Genomic DNA, 22,803 nt, shown 5'->3' on the forward strand with positions numbered 1-22,803 from the left:
GAATCCCCAAAAGATTTGTTCTTGGAGCTATTCAAAATCTTCATCTTTGACCTTTTCCCTAAGTGCCAATTTTCTGTTTCAAACTGCCTGCTTGTCGTCTACTAGATGTTCATCCCCCACACAATATGTCTCTTTCCTCACAAACCCATCCTTTCTTCTAGATCTTCTGTTTCCAAACACCATTTTCAAAATCTCTTAAGACAGAAGCTAGTGTGAATGGCCACTGTAGTGAGTTGAATTATTCACAAATACCCTATCCATCTTCCATCTTATGAATTATACACATCTATCCTATAGATTTTGACCTTGGCCATGTGATGTGATTTGGGGCCAATGGAAATTGAACAGATATAGTATATGTTCTATTTTTTAAGGGTCAGTGACAGATTCTGCTGACTGTTATTTTTCCCCTCTGTCTCAAGAAGAAATATCCCAAACAGAAATTCACCTTCAGTCTGAATCTAGGAATGAAAAGTCAAACCACAGCAGCATTGAGAGTTTGAGACTAGAGAATCATAGGTTCTAGGACACCCTCGGCAATTAAGTGAGGTTGTTAGCAACCTAATGAGACCCTGTTTCCAAATAAGAAATAAAAGCGATCTCTGGATGTGGCTCAGAGGTAGAATGCCTTTGGGTTCAATTCCTAGTACCACCCTCCATACACACACACAAAGCAGCAAACTCACACTGGTGCCATGTACTGTGAATAAAGAATAAATGTTTGTTACTCTAACTCACTGATATTAAAATTATATTTTGTTATAGAAAATATAGACTTTTTCTTATTCTCACCTTGATATTAAGTCAGTTGCAATTCTGTTTATAATAATATTCTATAGTTTTTCAATAGGACCATCACCCAAATCACATCTCTTTTGTGACAGCAGATGCTTATGCAAAATGTTTTTCTTGATATTGGTCTATTAAGATGACTCTTAAGTAAAATTTAATCACTCCATTATATTATTCAAATACCATGTCACTCTCCATGGGACCAAAATAATAATAAAATAAATTTTAAAAATTGAAATAAATGGTTCTAGAAATTAAGTAATCATATCAAATAGTGCAAAAAGGTCAAGTAAAAAGAAAAATAAAAAATTACCACTGTATTTAGCAACACAGAGTATTTAATATCAATGAGAGTCATTGCTAACTTTAATAAGTATGTCCTTTATTATCTTCGTAAGAACAGTTTTGGAGGAATGGCAAGTAAAAGTCTGAACTGTATGCATTGAAGAGCAAAAAAAAGAAGAATTGAGAGCAAGATAGTTGAAAATGGTTTCAAGGGTATTTGTATATAGGAAAGCACAGAAACATGATAGTGGGTTCAAGATCATGATAGAATGAGGGCAGATTTGTTTAGTCTTATTTGGTTTATATTAAAAGAAAAACTTCACAGAGTCTCTGACCCAGAGAGTCGATAGAGGCTGCTTTAGACTGTGGGGGGTGCCAGGTTGCACGTTCTCCTATGGTGTGATATCTCTGCCACCGCCCCTCCCCCACTGGGTCAAGTCCCAGGGAGTACAGTACTGGGATTTCTCCTCTGTGGCCCGCAATTTGACTCACTGTTCTTGAGTACGCAGATGTAGCTGTACTGGACTCGGTGAATTCGGTGCTGCTGCTGCCGGTGGCAATATGGCGCCACTGCTACGCCCTCGGCCATGAGGCTGGCGTATTTCTTCTTGGTTTTGATTTCCACTCTGAATCCCTGCAGCGTGTGCTGAGCTCAGCCACTGGGAGCTTTAAATGCTGTCTGCGCCGAAAGATCCCGCCTGGCTGTTCCGCAGTGGCTCACCTCGGCTTGCTGTAGCCGTCCCATGAATTCGCCGGTGCCTCCGGCAGTATGGCGCTGCTGCCACGTCTGCCGCATCCTCGGGCGCGAGGCCGGTGTATCTCCTCTGTGGCTCTGTTCTCAGTCTGCTTTCTCTCTGGAGCCTGGTGACTTTTTGTTTCACTGGTGATGGTGTTTTCTGGCTATGAAAGGCACTGATTTTGTGGTAATGGAAATTTGTTGTTAGCGGGGCTCTTAAGCCCCGCTTTTCTCGGTCGCCATCTTCCCGGATGTGATACAACCAGTAAAGGAGTAGTGGGGTCCGAGATACTACTGACTCGAGATCCAGAACACCTTAAGGAAAGTAATAGTGACCCAAGGGAAGAACCCAGAGAAGGCACAAACTTCCGAAATCATGGGAAAGAGGAATAATACTGGAGCAATTAATGCCCACAACCCCACAACATCAGAACCCGATAAAACAGAAAATCAGAGATTTCTAGAAGATCAAATCAGGAAAATAACTATAGAAATAATAGAAGTGCTTCGAAAAGAACTCAGAGAGAGCCAAAAAGAGATAAAGGATGCAATTAATGAAGTAAAGGCCTCAATTCAAAGCACAAACAACCGATTAGAACACATGGAGAACAGAATCTCGCTCTTAGAAGATGAGCAATCCAAAAATTAACTCATAGTTTCTAATCTAGAAAAAAATATCCGACAGCAGGAATCTGATATTGAAGAAATATTGGCCCATTTTAAGAGAGCTAACCTAAGAATAATTGGAATAGAGGAGGGAAAAGAAAGTGAAACCAAAGGGATCAGCAATCTCTTCAAGGAAGTAATAGAAGAAAAGTTTCCAAACATAGAGCAAGAGGTTGATACAAAGGTCCAGGAAACTTATAGAACTCCCTTTAGACAGGATCGGAGAAGAGGATCTCCACGCCACATAATTGTCAAAATAACCAATGTGGAAGCCAAGCAGAGAATCTTAAAGGCAACACAAGCAAAGGGCCAAGTGACATTCAGAGGCAAACCAATTAGAATCACTCCAGACTTCCCAAACCAAGTTATGAGAGCCAGAAGGGCTTGGAGTAACATATTCCAAGCTCTGAAAGAAAACAACTTCCAGCCAAAAATTTCCTACCCAGCAAAACTTTCTATCAAATTAGATGGAGAAATAAGAAGCTTCCATGACAAACAGAAACTGAAGGAATTTATGTCTTCAAAACCAGCACTAGAGAAAATACTCAAAGAGATTAACTACAAAGAAGAAATAGGTAACACACACCAGAACCAGAGAAACAAGAGTTTCCATCCAACAGACAATTAAGATTGGTTATCTGTGGAGATTCATTATTTATGTTAGTCTTTTACCTATCTCTAAATTGTATTGTTTGCCTTTATTGTTGTTAATTTTTAGGATTTCTAGTTGGAATATTAATATACCTTCAGATATAGCAATTGGAAATATTTTATCCCATTCTATTAGTAACCTTTAACTCTGTTTACATTGTCTTTGGATATACAATATTTTTTTTTCATTTTTTTATTTTTTAGGGAGTCTGTATACTCCTCTGTTGCCTGTGTCATTGAAATCATAACCAAGAAATCACTGCCAATTTCAATGTTGTGAGGTTTTATGACCCAAATTTTCTCCTAAAAGTTTATAGTCTTAAGATTTGTATTTAGGTCTATTATCTATTTTGAGTTAATACTTGTATATGGGATTAGGTAAGGGTCCAATTTTATTCTTTTCCATGTAATTATTATTTTTAACAATATTTAGTTAAAAGATTATCATTTCCACCACCAAATGTTCGTGGAAACCTTGTCAAAAATAACTTGACAATATAGGGAAGAATTTAGCTCTAGGCTTTTATTTAACTCCAATGGTTTATATATCTGCCTTTAGAATAGTACTACACTGTTTCAATTATTGTAGCTTTATATGGTTTGGAATCAGAAAATATATATCTTCTAGCTTTGTTCTTTTTCAAGATCGTTTTGGGTACCTAGACTCCATATTCCATATTAGGATAGATTTTTTTCTAAAAAATAAATATATAAATATATGATAGTTTCACCTAAAAAATAGAAAAAAATATTCTCTGGTAAGAAAGAAAGCAAAAAGAAATATTGAAATGTTATCTTTAAGTCATCAAAAGCTTGGTATCAGATAAATGAAACTGTTATGTGAGATTATCATTTTTAATTTTAGATAAACTGCCATAATACTAGATGTCAACTACTAAGCCAAGCATGGGAGGGAGGGATAGGGAGAGAATGGGGTGGGGATTGGGTGGGGGCTGACTGGGAAAAGTGTGCATGTATGTCTACAAAAGTATGTATCCTACTATGATGTATGAATACAGTGCACCAATTAAAAAAAAATTAAAAGAAAAAAAAACTTCAACCTGTTGACATACTGATAGGGATGACCTAGTGAAGAACAATGATTTTGATATTGGACAACTTAGAATAACCCAAGCTTTAACTCTGAGCACAGATAGAAATGGAATCTAGAGCCTAACTGGAGTGCTTAGCCTCAGCTAGAAGCTGATATGGTGACTCCAGAGACAGGAGGAAATGTTGATCTCAGTGGAAGCAAGGCGGAAGGTAGTTGGGGGGATGAGCCTTATATGAGGACGGGAAGGAAGGATGAGAAGTTTAAAGATAAAGAGTTGTGAGTTGTTAAGAGAAATAAAAAGTGAGTGGCCAGGAAAATGTAGGATTTGGGGGCACCTTAGTTAATCCTTTGAGATCACCAGCCATGAACTTAACATAAAATCATTCTGAGTGATTTTGTGAAATGTTTTCAGGGTATATTCAGCCAAGCAGGAGCAGATAGATAGAATGTTGGGTTTAACTAAAGTTGGGTTTTTTTTTTTTAAGAAAGAGAGAAGGGATAGATGAGTGGAAGGAATATCCAAGAAGGGGCTTGTAAAAAATTTTTAATAGAATATGGAATTTAACTTGCAAAGAGGAATATGAGGAATAGCAAGGGAACAGATTTGTGACCATTTGGGAATCCATGGACTAGATACTAGTCAGATTATATTATTATTGGAATGAGGATGATAAAGGGAGTAATCTGAAAGAAGATAAGTATTTGTTAGAAGGCTGGAGAATCAAAACTGTTACAGTGAGGAGGGTAAGGTTTTCAGTGACAGCTGGAAAATGTGACTGAGGTAGAAAGGGGGCAAGAATATTGGAGGGTATGGTGTTAAGATATCCAGATAAAATAGGCTATTTAAATATTGACATAATAATATATTATGAAAAGATCAGTGTGAGGGAGTGATACAAAAATGAGAATTTAAATCTTGAATAACCCAGGAGGAGAGAGTTACTAATAGAAGCAAATTTAGTTGAAAGTGAATCTCATAGTCTATGATGGATAGTGGAAGAGATTCAGATTTCAGAAAGGTATAAAAATGGAGTTGGAAAAAGATGTTTTAATAGAATTTTAGACATGAAGGAATATGAGTATCAGGAATAAATTTTTATCTTAAAAATTTGATATATTTTGCAACTTAATTTGTCAATCAAATATCTTCTAGAAAAATGCTACCCGTTAAAAATATATCACATACTAATTTTAACAGGAGACTAAAAGAAATTACATAAACTTTGCTTAAAACAAATTATCAAAATGTAATCAACAACTTTCTATCCTTCAAGTAAACATTTAACAAGGTAAAATGTTTGATCTGAAGAACAAGTTTTTCTGAAAACACGTCCACAAATATTTTGAAGCTAGATCATTTATTGGATAAAACAAACTAGATGAAATAACAACTGGTCCATACATTTATATCTAGGAATGTGGATATTTCAGAAAATGAGACATATTAAACAGTATCCAGAGAAAGATCTAATTAATAATATCTCTAGAAAGCTTTATTTATTTATTTTAAATTTTGGTACTGGGGATTGAACTCAGGGGCAGTCTACCTCTGATGTATACCCTCAGCCCTGTTTGTTTGTTTGTTTGTTTGTTTGTAAAACAGAGTCTCACTAGGTTGCTGAGAAACGTGCTAAGTTGCTGAGGCTGTCCTTGAACTTGTGATTCTCCTTTCTCAGCATTGCACAATTTGTGAATACATGCATGTAGCACCACTCCCAGTTTAGTAAGCATATTACAGTGAAAGAATATCTTTGTGTTATAGGCAGAGGAAAAAACAGACAGCAGTTTATAAAGAGGAAGGGAGAAAGGGATATGGAGGTTCAGTACCATGGCCCCTGACTCCAGTAAAATGACTGGTAGCAATATATCCCTTTACCTTCTTTTGGAAAAAAAAGGAGACACACCATTTCATTTCATATAGAAATAATACTGAAGCACCTCAGACAATCTTCTCTCCCACTTCTAGATCTGCCCCCACCAGGCTGACCATGCAGTTAAATAAGTCTTGACCAGAGTATTTTTTTTTCTTTTCCTTTTTCCCTTTTTTTTTTTTGTGGTATAAGGATTAAACAAGGGGCATTGTACCTCTGAGCTACACCCATATCCCTACTTTTTATTCTTTATTTAAAAAGAGGGTCTCACTATGTTGCAGAGTGCCCCATTAAGTAGCTGAGGCTGGGGAGGAACCTGAGATCCTTCTGTCTCAGCCTCTCAAGTACTGGGAGTACAAGTGTGCATCACCTCACCCTGCTGGACCAGCATTTTAAGAGAAAAGGCAGCAAGTGAGGAATAATGAAAGTGTGGAAGAGACTACCAGCAAGACGGACAGCTCGTCTAGGTTTAGAAGAGCAGCCACAGCCGAGGGTGCTTTCCCTACTCCTCTCCTACCATTCCTGTACTGTATGGTATTGCAATTGCCACCTTGGGATTCTCAAACTATATTGAAGACCAAGATCTGCCTCTGTACTGTCATGAGCCTTGAAGTACTGAGCTACCAGATGTTTTGGTTGTACCTAAGCATGAAAAATAATAAAAGGTGTGAGTGTTTGATTTTCTTTTAGAAACTCTCCTGAGTTTGAATATCAACCTCATACTCTCCTAATACATTATAATTTTATATAATTCATAAAATGTGCCAGGCCTGGTGGTGCATGCTTGTAATCCCCGCGCTTGGGAGGTGGAGACAGGAGGATTGCGCTGGTTCGAAGCCCCTCACTGGCTTAAGAGACCCTGTTTCCAAATAAAAATATATAAAATAGGTCTGGGAGTGTAACCCGAAGGTAGTAGGGTTCCTTTCCCAGTACTACCAAAAAAATTCATAAAATGCTAGAGATGTTATGAAAATATAACTAAATGTTTCCTATACTCATTACAAAAAGACACACATAGCTTGATAAACTTATTTCCCTAAAAATATAAAATTCTGACTACTCTATTTCCTATCTTTCTGCCTCTCTTGTTCATACCTGTTAGCTTGTTTTATGGATAAAATCTCTAAAACATACCAGATTACATTTACAATTCCTAAATAGCATCTGGTTAATAGCATTTTGAATTAGCCTATTTGGTATTGGATACTTGTGCTCAGCTAAATAAAGTCAAAAGACAAACAAACAAGTTTGAGGTAATTAGATGGTGCTGATTATATCTGCAGAATGAACTTGACTTTCATGATCAATTCTGCATTGAAGACTACACATACTATTATATTCTGCAAAACAGGGCATCATAGTGGGAGAAGAGTCCAGGGTCCTCTGTGATCACCGGTATCAGTTTAAACACTATTATATTACCACGAGTAATTGGTCTGATATCTTGGAAAAACTCCAAAGCACCAACCAATCAAGAGTTTTGATCTATCTTAGATAGAAACTAAACTATAATGGGAGAAGGAAAATGTCAAAGTCATAATCAATAATGACACCCACTGGGTTAATGAGTTGCTGTCATTATAATAACAATAGAATAAAATGTTAAGAAAAGAGTCTCTTCAAAGTGTGGTGATTAAGCCTTTAATCCGGAGAACATTTATGCAGGTGAAATTTATTTTAAAGCATGTTTCAAGATAGAAGGCATTTAAAAGTTAATTTAAGGTTCACTCTCTAATCACAGACAACAACCTAACTAAAGATTCCTATTGATCTTTAGAAAATAGGAGAAGGGAGCCTCTCTGCTCCTGCCCTTGCTAAAGGGATGTAATGCTTTTGTTTCCTATTTTCTACTGGCCCTTTGTGCTTCTAAAATATTTTATACCTCAAGTCATACCATTTGAGTATTTCCTTTGAGAAAGATACTTTTAAGTTTAAAAAAAATTTACACTTTTCCCAATTTATTCTATTCTGAAATGTCAGAATCAAGAATGCTTCATGTGAAATATAACTGGGTCATATGATGTTTCTATTCCTAGTCTTTTGAGGAATTTTGATATTGATCCCCATAGTGGTTGTACTAATTTATAAACCCACCAATAGTATATAAGGGTTCCTATTTCAGAACATCCTTGTAAGCATTTATTATTGTTTGCATTCTTGATGACTGCCTTTCTAACTGGAGTTAGATGGACTCTCAAACAGGTCAAATAATGTTATGTCTATATATGAAGGTACCACTACTATTCTCACTAACATGTACAGGGAGGTAGGAAATGGGAGTGGAGTGGAATGCAGAGGGAAATACACCAAGTGATGATACATGTATGTGTGAATCACATTGAATCTCACTATGATGTATGATTACAGTGCAGCAATAAAAGTATGAAAAAGAGGCCAGGTGCAGTAGCACACGTCAGTCAGTAATTCTAATACATAGAATGCTTGGACAGGAGTATCACAGGTTCAAGGACAGTCTCAGCAACTTGGTAAGACCCTCATAAACTTAGCAAGGCTGTTTCAAAATGAAAAATAAGAACAAAGAGGTCTTGGGGGTATAGCTCAGTCAGGATGCCCCTGGCTATTCAATCCCCAGCACATATTTTTTAAAAAAGGAGTATCCATGTGGATATAATTTGAGATTCTACTGTCAATAGAATGAGGGGAGGATCAGGTTGATAGAGTATTAAATCTTAATGAAACACATCCAGTAAGATAAATATATTTACCTTCATGCTTCAAGTGTCTCATTTGCAAAATGCAGAATATAGTATCTTTAATTGGGAACATAAAGTGTTTGGCATAGCATTTGTCATCCAATTAAATGAACAAATAAAAGTCACATTCCCTTTTTTTCCTGCCCTATACAGGAAGAGGGTAACCAGCACTTCCCATGCAAGGAATTGATGGACGCTCCATCTAGTGGGTAGACTGACCAATCTGTCTTTCTAGATGGTTACATGGCTGGTCTAAGATAAGTCAACTGGAATACCAAGTTATTCCCTAATTAAAGACTTCCTTTTCCTTCCCTTATTAGAAGGTACGAATTAACAAAAATTAAGCAGTTTCTGATTACTAATTTCTTCTATAAACACAAAAGAGAAGTCTGCCTGGCACTGTATAATATACCTGTTTAATGCTATCATCTATGTTCTTGATATAGTTCTATTTAAGCACATTTGGGATGATAAAGCAGGTATCAATATCAAATAAAATGCCAAAATATACAGTCTCCTTCTGCTGGTAAAATGTTATTAGTCATGGAGATAAAGGATGACTCATGGGCAAGCTAATAAAAGTTGAGAGATAGGCAGCCACCAGGCTTTGTTTTAAAGCACATTTTTTTCAACATTGATTAACTCTGACCTAAATTTTTCAAAAACTGTTTTAGGTAACTAAGCTATAAATCTACATCTATATATCTAAGAACTTCACATTGAAAAATAAAAATACACTCTTTTCTTTAAAAGGTAAAAAATAGACCTCTCCAGAATTCTTGTTCTTCTCTATCCTTGCATGAGTTGTAAGGCTCCATGGCACATCAGCTGTGCATGCTGTGACAGCCCAGTTACAGAAGGCTTGACACTTTCTCTCATCAAAGCGTGCTCACAGCTGGGGATTTCAAATGACAGTTTTGCTTTACAGACAATTTTGAGTGCTGCCTGGACACAGGTGGGTATGATTTGAGTAGGAGTCTTTTTTATCTATTTAGGGAATCTGAGTAAAAATAGTAAAAAACACAACAAAATATTTGTTAGACAGACATATGATCTAAATTCATATTATTTCTTAAAATTTTTTCTAAACAGTGTTACCCTGTTTCTCAAGTGGTTAAGTATTCAGGCAGTCAACCCTATTGCTTGTGATGTTCTGGGTGCTTTGTATGAGTGGGGACAGCAGCTCACAGAAGGTCATTTTTCCTCTGTCTAGGTACAGTTCTATTTGTCTATTATCATGGTGCAGGGCTGCTGAGAGAGAAGTGATCGCTTTACATTAGAAAAACTGAAAGAATGAGAGACAATTTGTATACTTGTAATTTGACCTTGAAATCAAGTTTGATATAGTGTGAAGAGAATGAGAACAGTATAAGATGAATTGTTTTCCCCTAAACATGCTTGTTAAAATCCTATCCCCCCTCCCCGTACCTCAGAATGTTATTTTCTTTGGAGATAAGGTTTTTACAGAGATAATCACCAAATGTGAGCTCATTAGGGTGGGTCTATATCCAATATGACTAGGGACTTTACAGAAAAAAGAAATTTGAACATAAGATGAACACATGAAAAGATAATATAAATACATGGAGAAAAAAAAAACTACTCTTGAAAGCAGGGACAAAGGCCTGAAACAGATTTTTCCTCATAGGCCTCCAATAGAATTTCCCACAATAAATTCTTTTCTATAATATCTTCAAAAGTTAATATCCTCTCTACATGCCTCTTTTATACCAAATGCTTAAAAACTATAAAGGATAGCATTTCAAGCATTCATTCATTCATAAGTTCAATTACATAAATCATTATTGGGTACTAGCCATGTATCAGACCCTGTGCTAGATGCTAAGAATATAAAGTCAGATAAGACATGGAATAAATACTTTCAATATAATATGGAACACACTTATAAGACTAGGATGCAACTGATGAAATGGTGTTTCAGGACAATGTATGCATATTTTGTTATAAGAACTGTAGATTTGGGGGATACAGGAATGAATAGGACATAGTTCTTATTCTTGGATATTTCATAGGCTTCTGGAAGTGACAGTTGCACAAGGCCTTTGAAATAATATACTAAAGTGCAAGACTGCCATATACCTGGTCACAGGGAAGGAACGATGAGTCCATTAAGATATGAATAGAGTTTACAAAAGCAGCAAGATTTGGGGTAAGTCTTCTAGGATAGGCAAGAATTTTGAGAGAAGGCAGAATTAATTTTGCAGGATGAATATGGGATTAAAAGGAAAAATTAGCACAGAATAAGTTTGGGACGGTGCAGGGCAGTAACAATAATTTTGTAGTTTCAAAGTATAAACTGTGACGCCAAGCAAGGCAAGAAATAAGGTAATGTGGATAAGAAGCCAGGATGCTTAGATTTGGGACTGAAGAAGGAAAAAAAATGAGAAAGAGTACATTGGTAATTTTATAGATGAAGTATGTTAAGAGTTCCATGGAGACTTAAGGAGTTTAAGATGCTTCTTGAGCCTTGATGATTGGTTCTGGATATGGAAATGACCTGGCTGTTCAATCCAAGTGACATTTAGGGGCCTCGCAGAAGCTTGCTTCTCCCTCCTGCCACATTCAACAACTCCACATACTAGATTTGAACCTAAAACAATATAGAACTGAGAGTGTATTGCAGTAATCCAAGGAGAATCCAACCTAGTTACTTAAAATACCACAGCGGAGTCAAGAGATAAAAGGAATGGATGCTCATATATCCAGCCATGTCCAAACTCAGTGCTATAATATTCACAGCTATGCAAACAATATATATCTTTTGGTCTTGGTCTTAAGCAAACTTTAATATGATTTTCTGAAATAATCTAAAAGGCCTATTATTGTAACTGGTAATTACCAATCTTTCGTTCACTTTTTAAGTATTAAAATGAGGCAAAGAGAGTTAAATAACTTTCCAGAGTCACACAGCTCGTGATCTAGATTAAACCTAGAGACATTTTACCTCTGGCCTCAAACCTGCAATCCTCCTGTCTCAGCTTCCTAAGTATTGAGATTACAAGTGGATGTGTCACTGTGTCCTGCTTGGGAATACAAATTCTAACCCTCCTTTTCATAACCAATTATAAAAAAAATATGTCTCACAATGCTCAATTTTCTTCAAATGTATACTGTGCATAGTGATTGAGAACTTGTACTTAGTAAGCCCATGGCAGAAATATTGGAAGAGTAGAGAATAAATGACAATCTTAATTAGACTCACATCTACTTTTCAGGATTATAGGATCCCAGTGAGGCAGGGCAGAGGACCTAGGAACAAGAAAAGGCTAAAAGAAACCATGTATATAAGTAAGAAAAATTAGGGAAGGTTATAAAGCATAAGGGTAATAATGACTAGATGAGGCCTATGGAAATCAAAACAAAATTTCTGATCCTTCTATGGTCCCTATTCTGAAGATAGCTTGTGTCAACAAGGGAGGGCATACAGGACCCACCAGCTCCACAAGGACCAGGACCCAAGTCTACCAGCCCACAAGATAGCAATTCAAATTAAGGACTAAAAATGAGCAGAAGACAGTGGATCCACACAACCCAGTTCTGAGCAGAAATAAAAAGAGCAGATGGGAAAACAGGAGAAGAGATAAAGGCTCCTCCCAAGAACTTTAGCAGAAAAAGCTTCTTTGAGTGAAAGCGATTAGGTCTTTCTACTTTCAACTTTTATCGGGCTTACAAATAAACTTCCATATTACTATGCCCTTCATTAGTCCTTGAACTTCTTATGTTGAAATTCATTGGACAAGAGCTCAATCAATAAGAGACACCCTGTTATCACATGTAGGGGGAAACCTGGAACTCAGCATTATCATGCAGGCTTCATTGAACTCTAAGCTGTATTGCCCTTCAAAGGGGTCAAGGTGTTCTTTCAGCTCATGGTAGTTCTGTCCAGAGGTTGTTATAAAAGGCCTCACCCAGCTCTCTGGGTTCCTTTGTTAAGATTGTGGTCATGGGTTCCTGTACTTGCTTCCTGTACGTCTCTCTCCAGAATGTGACCCAGCCTAAAAGACACTCACCAGAACTGAGCTGCCTAATGCAAGCACCCTGCCCTTGAACTACCAAAACTCTGAGCTAAGTAAACCTCTTTTTTAATAAAGTTATCCACCTCGGGTATTTCATTGCGGCAATAAAAACCTAGTTAATACATATACTATACAAATGACACAACTCACACTGTGCAAATAAAGAGGGTGGGCAAACCTAGGAGGATATAAATTGAAGTAATATTCTTGGTTGTCTTTGGGATAGACGATTATGGATTATTTTTACATTTTTTACACTTTTGTATATTCTATGAATTTTCTTTAGTAACCACAGAAAAACTGTATAATAACAAAATAATCACTTCAGAAAATAAGCACTCATTTTTAATGAAAACACTTTCACTTACAATTTATCTGTGAAAACATATGGAAGCTCTGCTAATGCTTAAACAAATTTCAGCTTATTGCAAATAACTTTAACTATTTCAAACACAAATTAAACAAGCCAGAAAAATATGCAAATGAAGCACATATGACTCCAATAAATAAACCCATGCAACCCATACTGTGCGGCCAGACTGAGGAAGATGCAGAATTTATCAGCTGCCAGCCAGAAGCCCTCGATTTAATGATCCAAGTTGAATGTCTCACCCCATTAGTTAGCCTATTAAACAAAGAATTCATCCCTGGTTCTCAAGGGAGAAAAAAAATAAGTGTTTCATGTATGGATGCAACTTCTTAGACTAAATTAAACAATTAAATTAGCTAATACAATTTCTCCTGTTGACTTGCTCTTCCCAGGGTATGTGTGTGGGTGGAATCACGTAATATAAAATGTCTGATTGCTTTTCTCTTCTTGTAAGTTCTGTTTCAGTATTTTTCTGTATATATGCCAAATCTATTTTCCCCTTTTCCATTTTTGTGTTATTCTTCAAGACTTTTAGAAATAATTCTTTCAACAAACACAGGAACTGAATTGAAATCCTGCCTCTCTCATTTATTAACAAAGTGTCAATAAGGAAGTAACTTGATCTAAGAACTCTTCCTTATAAAACATGAGTATTAAAACTCACTTCATGGGGCTTTCACAAAGATAGAGCAAAATAACGTATTTAAGTAAAACAGTATGTTAACTTCATATACTAGGTACTCAATTCTGATGACTATTGTAGATATTTTTATTTCATTTTTTATTGTTTGTGGTGCTGGGTATTGAACCCAGGGTATTCTACCTCTGAGCTATAAAACCAGCCATTTTAATTTTTTATTTAGAAACAGGGTCTCACTGAATTTCTAAGACCCCTTTAAAGTTTCTGAGTCTGGCTTTGAACCTGAAATATTCCTATTTCTGCCCCCAAGAACTGGGATGACAGGTATGCACCACCATACCCAGATTTAGTTATTTTTATTATAATATCCCCATCATTTATAAGATTCATTAGTAAACCATATTAGAAGCAAACAAGAAACAATTTTTACATAAATGAGAGTACTGAGGCAACTTCTACTATTAGAAGTTTCTTTCTATAGTGGTAAAATTAAGTTTTGGTGCTGGGCGTGGTGGCACACACTTGTAATTCCAGCATTCAGGAGTCTGAGATTGGAGGATTGTAGTTCATGGACAGCCTCAGCTACTTAGTAGGGCCCTTTGCAACTTAGTGAGACTCTGTTTCAAAATAAAGAATAAAAAATAGGGCAGGGGATGTAGCTCGGAGGTCGAATGCCCCTGAGTTTCATACTCAGACCCACAAAAAAATTAAATTTTGGCTAAGTTTAATATTAAGATCAATATTTTAGAGCGGTGGTGGTCCATCAGCAGATGAATGAATAAAGAAACCGTGGCATATACATACAATGAAATTCTACTCAGTCATTAAAAAGAACAAAATTAGGTTAATGGATGGAACTAAAAATTAGAAAAATGGGTATAACTAGAAAATATTATTCCAAGTGAGATGAGCCAGTTTCAAAAGGCCAGGGCTTGTTTGCTTTCTCTTAGAAGTATAAAGTAGGAAGAAAATAGGAACCATAAAAAACTTTAATGTGGAAAGAGACCTGTTGCATAGTGGAAGGGGTGGGATGGAATTAGAAAAGAGGAAAGATTGAGGATGAAAGCAGGACAAATAAAACCACAGAAACATGTGGAGCTATTACTATCAATTTCACCATCATGTGTAGGGAGAGAAAAGTGGGGAGTGAGGTGGGAGGTAAAGGAAAATTCAGTAAGAGCTGTGCACATGTATGTTTTAATAAGTAAGAGCTGTGCATATGTGTGTTTTCATCACATTGAATCTCATCATCATGTATAATTGTAATGTTCTAATAAAATAATTTTAAAAATAAAGAGGTAGTAGCAGCATTTAGAACCACCTGTAAGTTTTGAGAGAGGTATCCCCATAAAAAAATATGTACGACTTGGGCTGGCTGTGTGGTCCATATGCTTTTAAATATTGATGGCATGAGGGGTTTCACTAATCCCTATTCTAATACTCTTCTACCATAAGACAGCTGAGTACAGGATCTCCAGGATGGAGCAATGGAGCACTGTATTGGCAGAGAGTGAGTTCTCAGTACACTGTGTGTGGTAAGTACTAATTCCATAGGAGTATTAACTAAAATTTCTGAAAGTTTATAGTTTATACACAATATAGTCAGGTACTTCTCAGAGTTGAGGGAGGTCCAGCAGCTGCTTATAAGCCTGTATTGCAGAGCAGGATGACAAGAGAAGAAAGGAAGTCACCAAGTAATGGTCTTTCTACTTCTCTACTTTGAAGGAAATTGGACTCTATCTCTTTAGAGCAAAAACAAATGTGGACAAAAGATGATCATTTGATTATGAGTTGAAGTAATTATATTTACTTTTTCTATTTCCATTTCAGCCTATTAATCATTTTTGTGTTTGTTTTTAATTACTATAGAAAGATAGTAAATTCATGAAGGAAGTACTTAAGATAGCATGGGAAGATACTAAGTCTATGATTAAGGAGGAACAAATTAACAGAGAGTAGAATGAATTATTAGAATGTACACAGACTAGGCATAAGTACAATGAACATGACCCCTGAGATATTTACTTGGTGTCTTAGGAGAAATCTATTGCCTTAACTTTTCCTGTTTGGAACAGGCATGGAAGTAATAAAGGCCCCTCACCCTTATTCACAATTCCTAATATGATTTTATGAGAATTTGTTCTGATTCCTTTTGTAATGACAATGAAATTTCCTTTACATTGGTAATAATTGTAGATTTAGAGGTTTAACATGACTAAATTTTGGTAACTACTCTGCCTTTAATTATAAAGAGTTACAGTGACCAGAACTTAAGAGGAATATAAACTTATGCCAATACTTACTGTCTTTTATTAACCCTTTCTTAGATATGATTTCAGGATCTAGACTAAAACTTTACCAATCAAAATAACTCACCAGGTGGTATAATTCAAATGTAATCATTTCTATGAAATATTTCATGTTTACATTTTCAAAAATCAATAAATGTGCAAAAGTTGGTTTTTAAAAAGTATGAATAGCTGGGCATGGTGGCCTATGCTTGTAATCCCCGCAATTGGGAGGCAGAGACAGGAAGATCACGCAGGTTCTGAGCCAGCCTCGCTGGCTTAAGAGACCCTGTTTACAAATAAAAAAAATATAAAATAGGTCTGGGAGTGTAGCTTGGAGGTAGAAGGGCTTCCAGGAACCCCAGTACCACCAAAAAATAAAAGTATGAATAGTTAAACTGATTCTTTTTCTAAGTAAAATGAGCAATTATTGCATTTAGATATACAAGAAAGATGACAATATGATAGATAAATATCTTTGTTATTATGATTAGTGGACTTTTGTTATATTGGAACCTGGAACTTTCTGTTCCTTTCCTTTGAGACTCACTCTGCTCTCGCATACCTACCTGAACAAATTATCTACTCAACCACATTTGACTTGTATGATCATTCAATATCTCAAACTATAGCCTGTAACTGATTCAGTCATTAATAAAATATTTACCTCTCAAATGTTAAACTTCAGATTTTTTATTTTTTATGGCAAAAATATTTCTTCTGTTAATCAACTTCTTTACTTCCCTTTTATTAGATATTCTCATGGCCTTCCTCTAAAGTTGTAGTAACTTTAGAATTTTTCATTTAACAGACTAATAGCATCCTCTGCTTCATCACCATTTCAATTAAACTTAAGCTCGTGTTGATCACTTAACACATACTCTAAATAATATATATTATTAGAAATTCTGTATACATCTAACCAGGTACTTTTTCTATTCCTTTAGCAAAGCTGCTAAGTAAGGCTATAAAACCTACTATAAATGCATAAAATAAATTAATAAAGTAATTTCAAGTATCAATTACTAGCCTTAGCTTATATGAAGAATGCTTAGCAGAAAGAAATTAGACACAATCAAAATTTAATACTTTGTGCTTAAATCATTAAAAATGAGAAGATAAGCTACAAACTGGTATTATCTAACTAGTAAAATGAATTGCAAATCGCATATAGATATTTTAAAAACACCTTCTAAACTCAATAAACAGAGGAAAAATAATTCTATTAAATACAAAAAAATCAAAATGGACATTTGAACAAATAAGCTACAAATATATTTAAAACTACTATCAATGGCAAGTGTTGGTCAGGACAAGAAGATACTAGAATCATCTTACATGGTTGGTAAATAAAAAGCAGTATAGCAATTTGGAAGATAGGTAATGGGATAAAAAGTTAAACACAAATTTGTCATACAACCTAGACATTCAAACCATAGGTAACTATCCATTAAGGAGGAATAAAACATATATCGCCATAGCAACTTCATCATGAGTATTTATAGCGGCACATAGGTAAAACAGTGGAAACAATTTGTCTATCAACTTGTAAAAAATAAACAAAATGGAGTATATCCATTTAACAATATGTCACTCAACAGTAAAGAATAAACTACTGAGATATGCTATTAACATGTATCAACCTTAAGAAAACTGTGCTAAATGAACAAAAATACAGGCTAAAGACTACATATTATAGAATTCATTCATATAAAATGTCCAAAAAGGCAAATCTATAAAGACATAAAGTAATTAAGAGGTTGCTTAGGCTGGGTGAGGAGACTGGCAAATGTGTGTGAGAGACCCTTTTGGGACTAATAGAATGTTATAAAATCAGGTGATAGCAATGCTTGTACAACTCTGTGAATTTACCAAACCTCACTGAATTTTACAATGAAAATAATTTGCCAGATAAAAAATGTTAGTGAATCTGTTATTCTTTTAACTAGGTTTTTAACATCTCTCTACAAAGCTTTTGTTTTGTCTTTGAAACTTTTATCAATATTCAGTGGTATTTCTAAATTTTGACAAGTCTCTCAAAGTCCTATTCCAAGCATATGTTTCTCACTCTCTGCAATGGCTTACTCTCTCCAGAGAAGTAGAATGATGAATTCCAGGAATTTTCCAACACTGCCAAATGAATGCAGATAGCACTTTCTCTGATTCAGATGAAGTATCTCTCTTTTGTTAACTTCACAATGGCTATAATCTTAGTCTCTTTAATATCTCTAAAATTAATATCACAGACTGGTGGCAAGAACAGAAATTTATTTCCCATAGTTCTGGAGAATGGGAAGTCAGTAGTGAAGAAACCAGCAGGTTTGGTCCTGGTGAGGTCCTGCTTCCTCAAAGACAGCCACCTTTATGCTGTAACCTCACAGGGTAGAAGTGGTTGGGAAACTCTCTGGAGTCTCTTTAAGAAAAGCACTAAATTCATTTATGAGGGTTCTGCTCTCTTTAATTATTTCCTGAGGCTTCACCTCCAAATACCATCATAGTGAGAATTCGATTTCAATATATGAATTGGGAGGGGGTTATAAATATTAAATCTACAACCGTCCAATAATGTCTTTTCTATACTTTTATTAGTACATTGCAATTATACATTATAGTGAGGTTCAAAGTGATATTAACACATGTGTACATAACACTTGGTGTGCTTCCCTTTGGAATTTCAAATCTCTGACTTAAGAATTACCACCTTGTTTTGTCTAGAAATTCACTTTGTATCATTAGTCAAATTCTTTGGCCCCCAAACAAAATAGAGCAATGCTGTCTCCATTCTAGCTACCCCTTGTGATCACTATTGTCTGACCTCTTTCCTTACTGAGACTGCTTGTTTCATGAAGATCCTTCATTGTTTCTATCTCTTGACCTCCTATTTTTGTCTCAGCATTTTACAACCTAGAATGCTCCTTCACTACTTCATTGAAAATAACTTTGAAAAAGTCACTATCAACTAATTACTAGCCAAGCATGATGTTGCATTCCTATAATCTCAGCACTTGGAGGGCCGAGACAAGAGGACCTCTGGTTCAAAGCTGGTGCACAGTAACTTAGTGAGACAGCTTCAAAAACTAAAAATTAAAAAAGGGTTGGGGTGTAGATCAAAGGTAGAATACTCCTGAGTTCGATCCCTAGTATCACAAAGAAGGAAAAGAAGAAAGTAGTGGTCAAAGTTCACTTTTCCATGAAATTCAACATTGCCCATTCCCTTTCTTCCATTTCAAAAATGGCCAGTTATTCCTAGTTAGTTCCTCAATTTTGGTGTCAAAGTTGACTTTCATGTCTATTCAATGACTATAATTTCTTTATTCACTATCTTTTATTTAATTTTTTATACTAGGGGGTTGAACTAAGAGGCATTCTATCTCCAAATCTATACCCTCAGTCCCTTTTATTTTTTTTTATCTTTTTGAAACAGAACCTTGCTAATTTGCTGAGAGTCTAACTACATTCCTGAGGCTGTTTTTGAACCTGTGATCATCCTGTCTCAGCCTTCCAAGTTACTGGGGTTATAGGTGAACTCTACCATGCCCAGTTTACCAGCTATATATTTGTGAGAAACTTTAAGGGACGTGAGAAGTTTACATGACCATAAATAAGTAGTTCTGTCTCTTGCTTTATATAAACATCTCTGTGATTTTATAAATTATCTGCAAGAAGAAAGGTAATACCTTGAACTCTCCCTGTTGACTTCCAAAACCTAGAGTCAAAGGTGGCTACACGTTTTAGGCTGCTGATGTTTACTGTGTATACCGACTGGCTGTGGAATCGTCATCAGAAACCACATTTGCTGATGCCGCTGAACTTCTAGCCTTTAGAACCAGGAGAAATGAAATGTCTTCTTTAAGCCACTCATATCTCAGTATTTTGTAATGAGAGTCAACCAGGCAAAACTTGTTTCTCTGGAAATAAATGGTTTTCCCAAACTCCTTCCCACTGCTATATGTATATATGTATGTATATAAATATATATGTATATAAATATATTTATATACATATATATTAAATATATAATATATAAAATACACATATACATATATAAAATATACATACACAAATATATCAAATATACATATACATATATTATATATACATACATATATTTATTTATAATCTTCTCTTACATTAGAAAGGAAATGGGATTAGTGTTATATTGATATGAAACTTAAGTAGTATAATACTTAAATATACCAAACTTGCTGCTTAGAGCCCTCTGCTTTGGGGGAAGTGGGGGAATTTTCAATCAGCTATTAAGAATATTTAAGGTATTTCTGATTCTGGATTCTAACCAGAAACTGATCAAAAAGGAACCTATAGTCTTCACTTTAATAATGCAAATAATTTAAATCCCTTGCTATTCCAGCTAGTTGGTTCTTTGATATTATGTACATTATGTACAAAGTACATCTTGCTTATACTGGATTCAGAAAGAAGCTTTATAAAACATAAAATAAAAATGATAGTCTCCTGGGAATATGGAGACTCAAAGAAGCAGCACATATCAGTCTTGCTGACACCCAATCTCCATTGACATAAAAATAGCATTTTTACAAAAGCAAGAAAACACCATACCTTCCAAAAGAGCATGATAAGTAAAAGGTGGCAGGAAAAAAATCTAGAAGACCATTCAGAGAGCAAAAAAGAACCTGACTGACCTTCAATGGCTGTGGCCATGGACTCCAATGGTGCTACCATCTTGTCTCACCGCACCAAATCTAGAGACTCACAGGAAAACATCCAATGACTTGAAACAAAGTAAGCAGCTGCAGCTCATCCAAATTGTAAGCCATTAGTTTCTCCTACAACTTGCAGCAGTGGCAGCTAAGCTCAACATGCCCTCCAGAGATCCAGAGTGGTGCTCAGTAACTCCGTGAGTGAACCTGCTATCCCCACAGGAGAATGCCAGCATGGCCTTAGGGACTAGAGCAGCCACAATAAACTCATTGGATCTGAGACTTTTGGGTTCAACCCAGTGATGGGGGTGGAGTCTGCTCTTGGACACAGCAGAGGCTCAGACAGACTCAGGCTCTGCATCAGTGGAAAACATGGAGGGAGACCTATGCCTAACACTAGGTCCAACTAGTAGGATCTCTGACATCACTAGAAGCCAACCAATTGTAGTGAATGTGAAAAAATCAGGACAGCCCAGCCCCAGCTGTGGAAAACAGAGACTCATATGTTAACACTGGGTTTGGTCCCAGAGTCACCTGCCTACACAGACAGGGAGATACTCAGGCTCCACATTCATGGAAAGCGAGGTGGGTGACCTATGCTTAACACTAGAACCAGCCCCACTGATACCAGCCATCTGTATAGACTGAGAAAGACTCAGAGAACCACGCTTGCAAAAGGAAAGGGACCAGTGGCATTTGGTGTCGGTGCAGAGAGAAACTGAGGCCAAGTCTGCTGAATATTTATATATTTGTAGGGTTACATTATGTTGTTTTTTTGTATGTGTGTGGGTCTGGGGATGGAACTCAGGGGCATTAGACCTACAAGCTACACCTTCTGCCCTATTTTTTATTCTTTATTTTGAAACAGGTTCTCACTGAGTTACAGAGGTCTTCACTAAGTAACTGAGGCTGTCTACAAACTGCGATCCTCCAGTCTCAGCCTCCTGAATGCTGGGATTACAAGCGTGCACCATCATGCCTGGCTTCTGTTGTTTTGTCTTTTGATTCTTGGGTTTTTTTGTGTGTGTATGTGTGTGTGTGTGTGTGTGTGTGTGTGTGTGTGTGCCTGCATGTGTGTATATGTATGCTTGTTGTTTGCTCTCTTCCCAACCTCTCTTCCAAGCTTCTTCCCTTGTACATACCTACTCTCTTCTCTCCGTCCCTTTTCTTTTTGTCTTATATTAAATCTACTTAATGTCACTATACTAATAATTCTACATTGGTTACTAAAGTACTACTACATACTCACTATCTCTAATCTCTACTATTTACTACCTTACCAAACTCATACTCTCATTCTATTTGGTCTTGTGACTTTACCCTATTCTTACATTTAGAATCTTATTTTAGAATGTGGATATGTTAGGCCTTAACTTGTTATGCTCATAAATTATGAACTAAAGAACTATTCCAGGTATTTATACATAATAGTTAAGGAAATGAGTAGTCCTGAGTGAAGAAGAAAAAACATCAGGTCAGAAATATTTTTTTATATTACTTTACAAAGGCATTTTCTAAAATACTGACAATTCTGATAAAATCAGCAGAATCATTTCCAGCAAAGTAATAAAGAACACACCTACACACCCACACATGGCTTTAAGCAATTTGAGAAAATAGAAATTAGCCTAACACAAGAATTGTATGTTTTTAACAACACCTTCAAAAACAACAACAAAAAAAGCTTATTGTATCTAATGGTTTGAAATATGTTTTAATTCTTATACCATTAGTCTCTAGGTAAACCTGAGGGTATCTGCACTGGAAAAAAATTGTCTAGGATTTCTGAGAAAAGCAAGTTTATGTTTATTATTTTGCTTTTGCAACGATTAGAATTTTAAGTCATCTCACCAATGAGCCATTTTTTTCCAGTGTGATAGAGCCAAAATGGTCTTGCAAATAGTCACCTTAGTTTCTAAAATACTGCAAATCATTATGTGAAAATAAAAAGTCCATTGGTATATACTGTAATACTCTCATGACTGTAATTATTAAATCACTTTATACTGTCTCCTTATCA

The 22,803-nt window shown here is 35.9% G+C and overlaps 1 protein-coding gene across 3 annotated transcripts in view; it reads right to left on the reverse strand.

The window, feature by feature from the left end:
* Positions 1–22,803, reverse strand: part of NAV3 (neuron navigator 3) — a gene marked incomplete at both ends in the record, with an annotated part of 410,033 nt that overhangs the window by 131,334 nt on the left and 255,896 nt on the right. The window lies entirely within an intron of this gene.

Source organism: Muscardinus avellanarius (genome assembly GCF_963383645.1).
Source record: "Muscardinus avellanarius genome assembly, chromosome: 11".
Classification (NCBI taxonomy): domain Eukaryota; kingdom Metazoa; phylum Chordata; class Mammalia; order Rodentia; family Gliridae; genus Muscardinus; species Muscardinus avellanarius.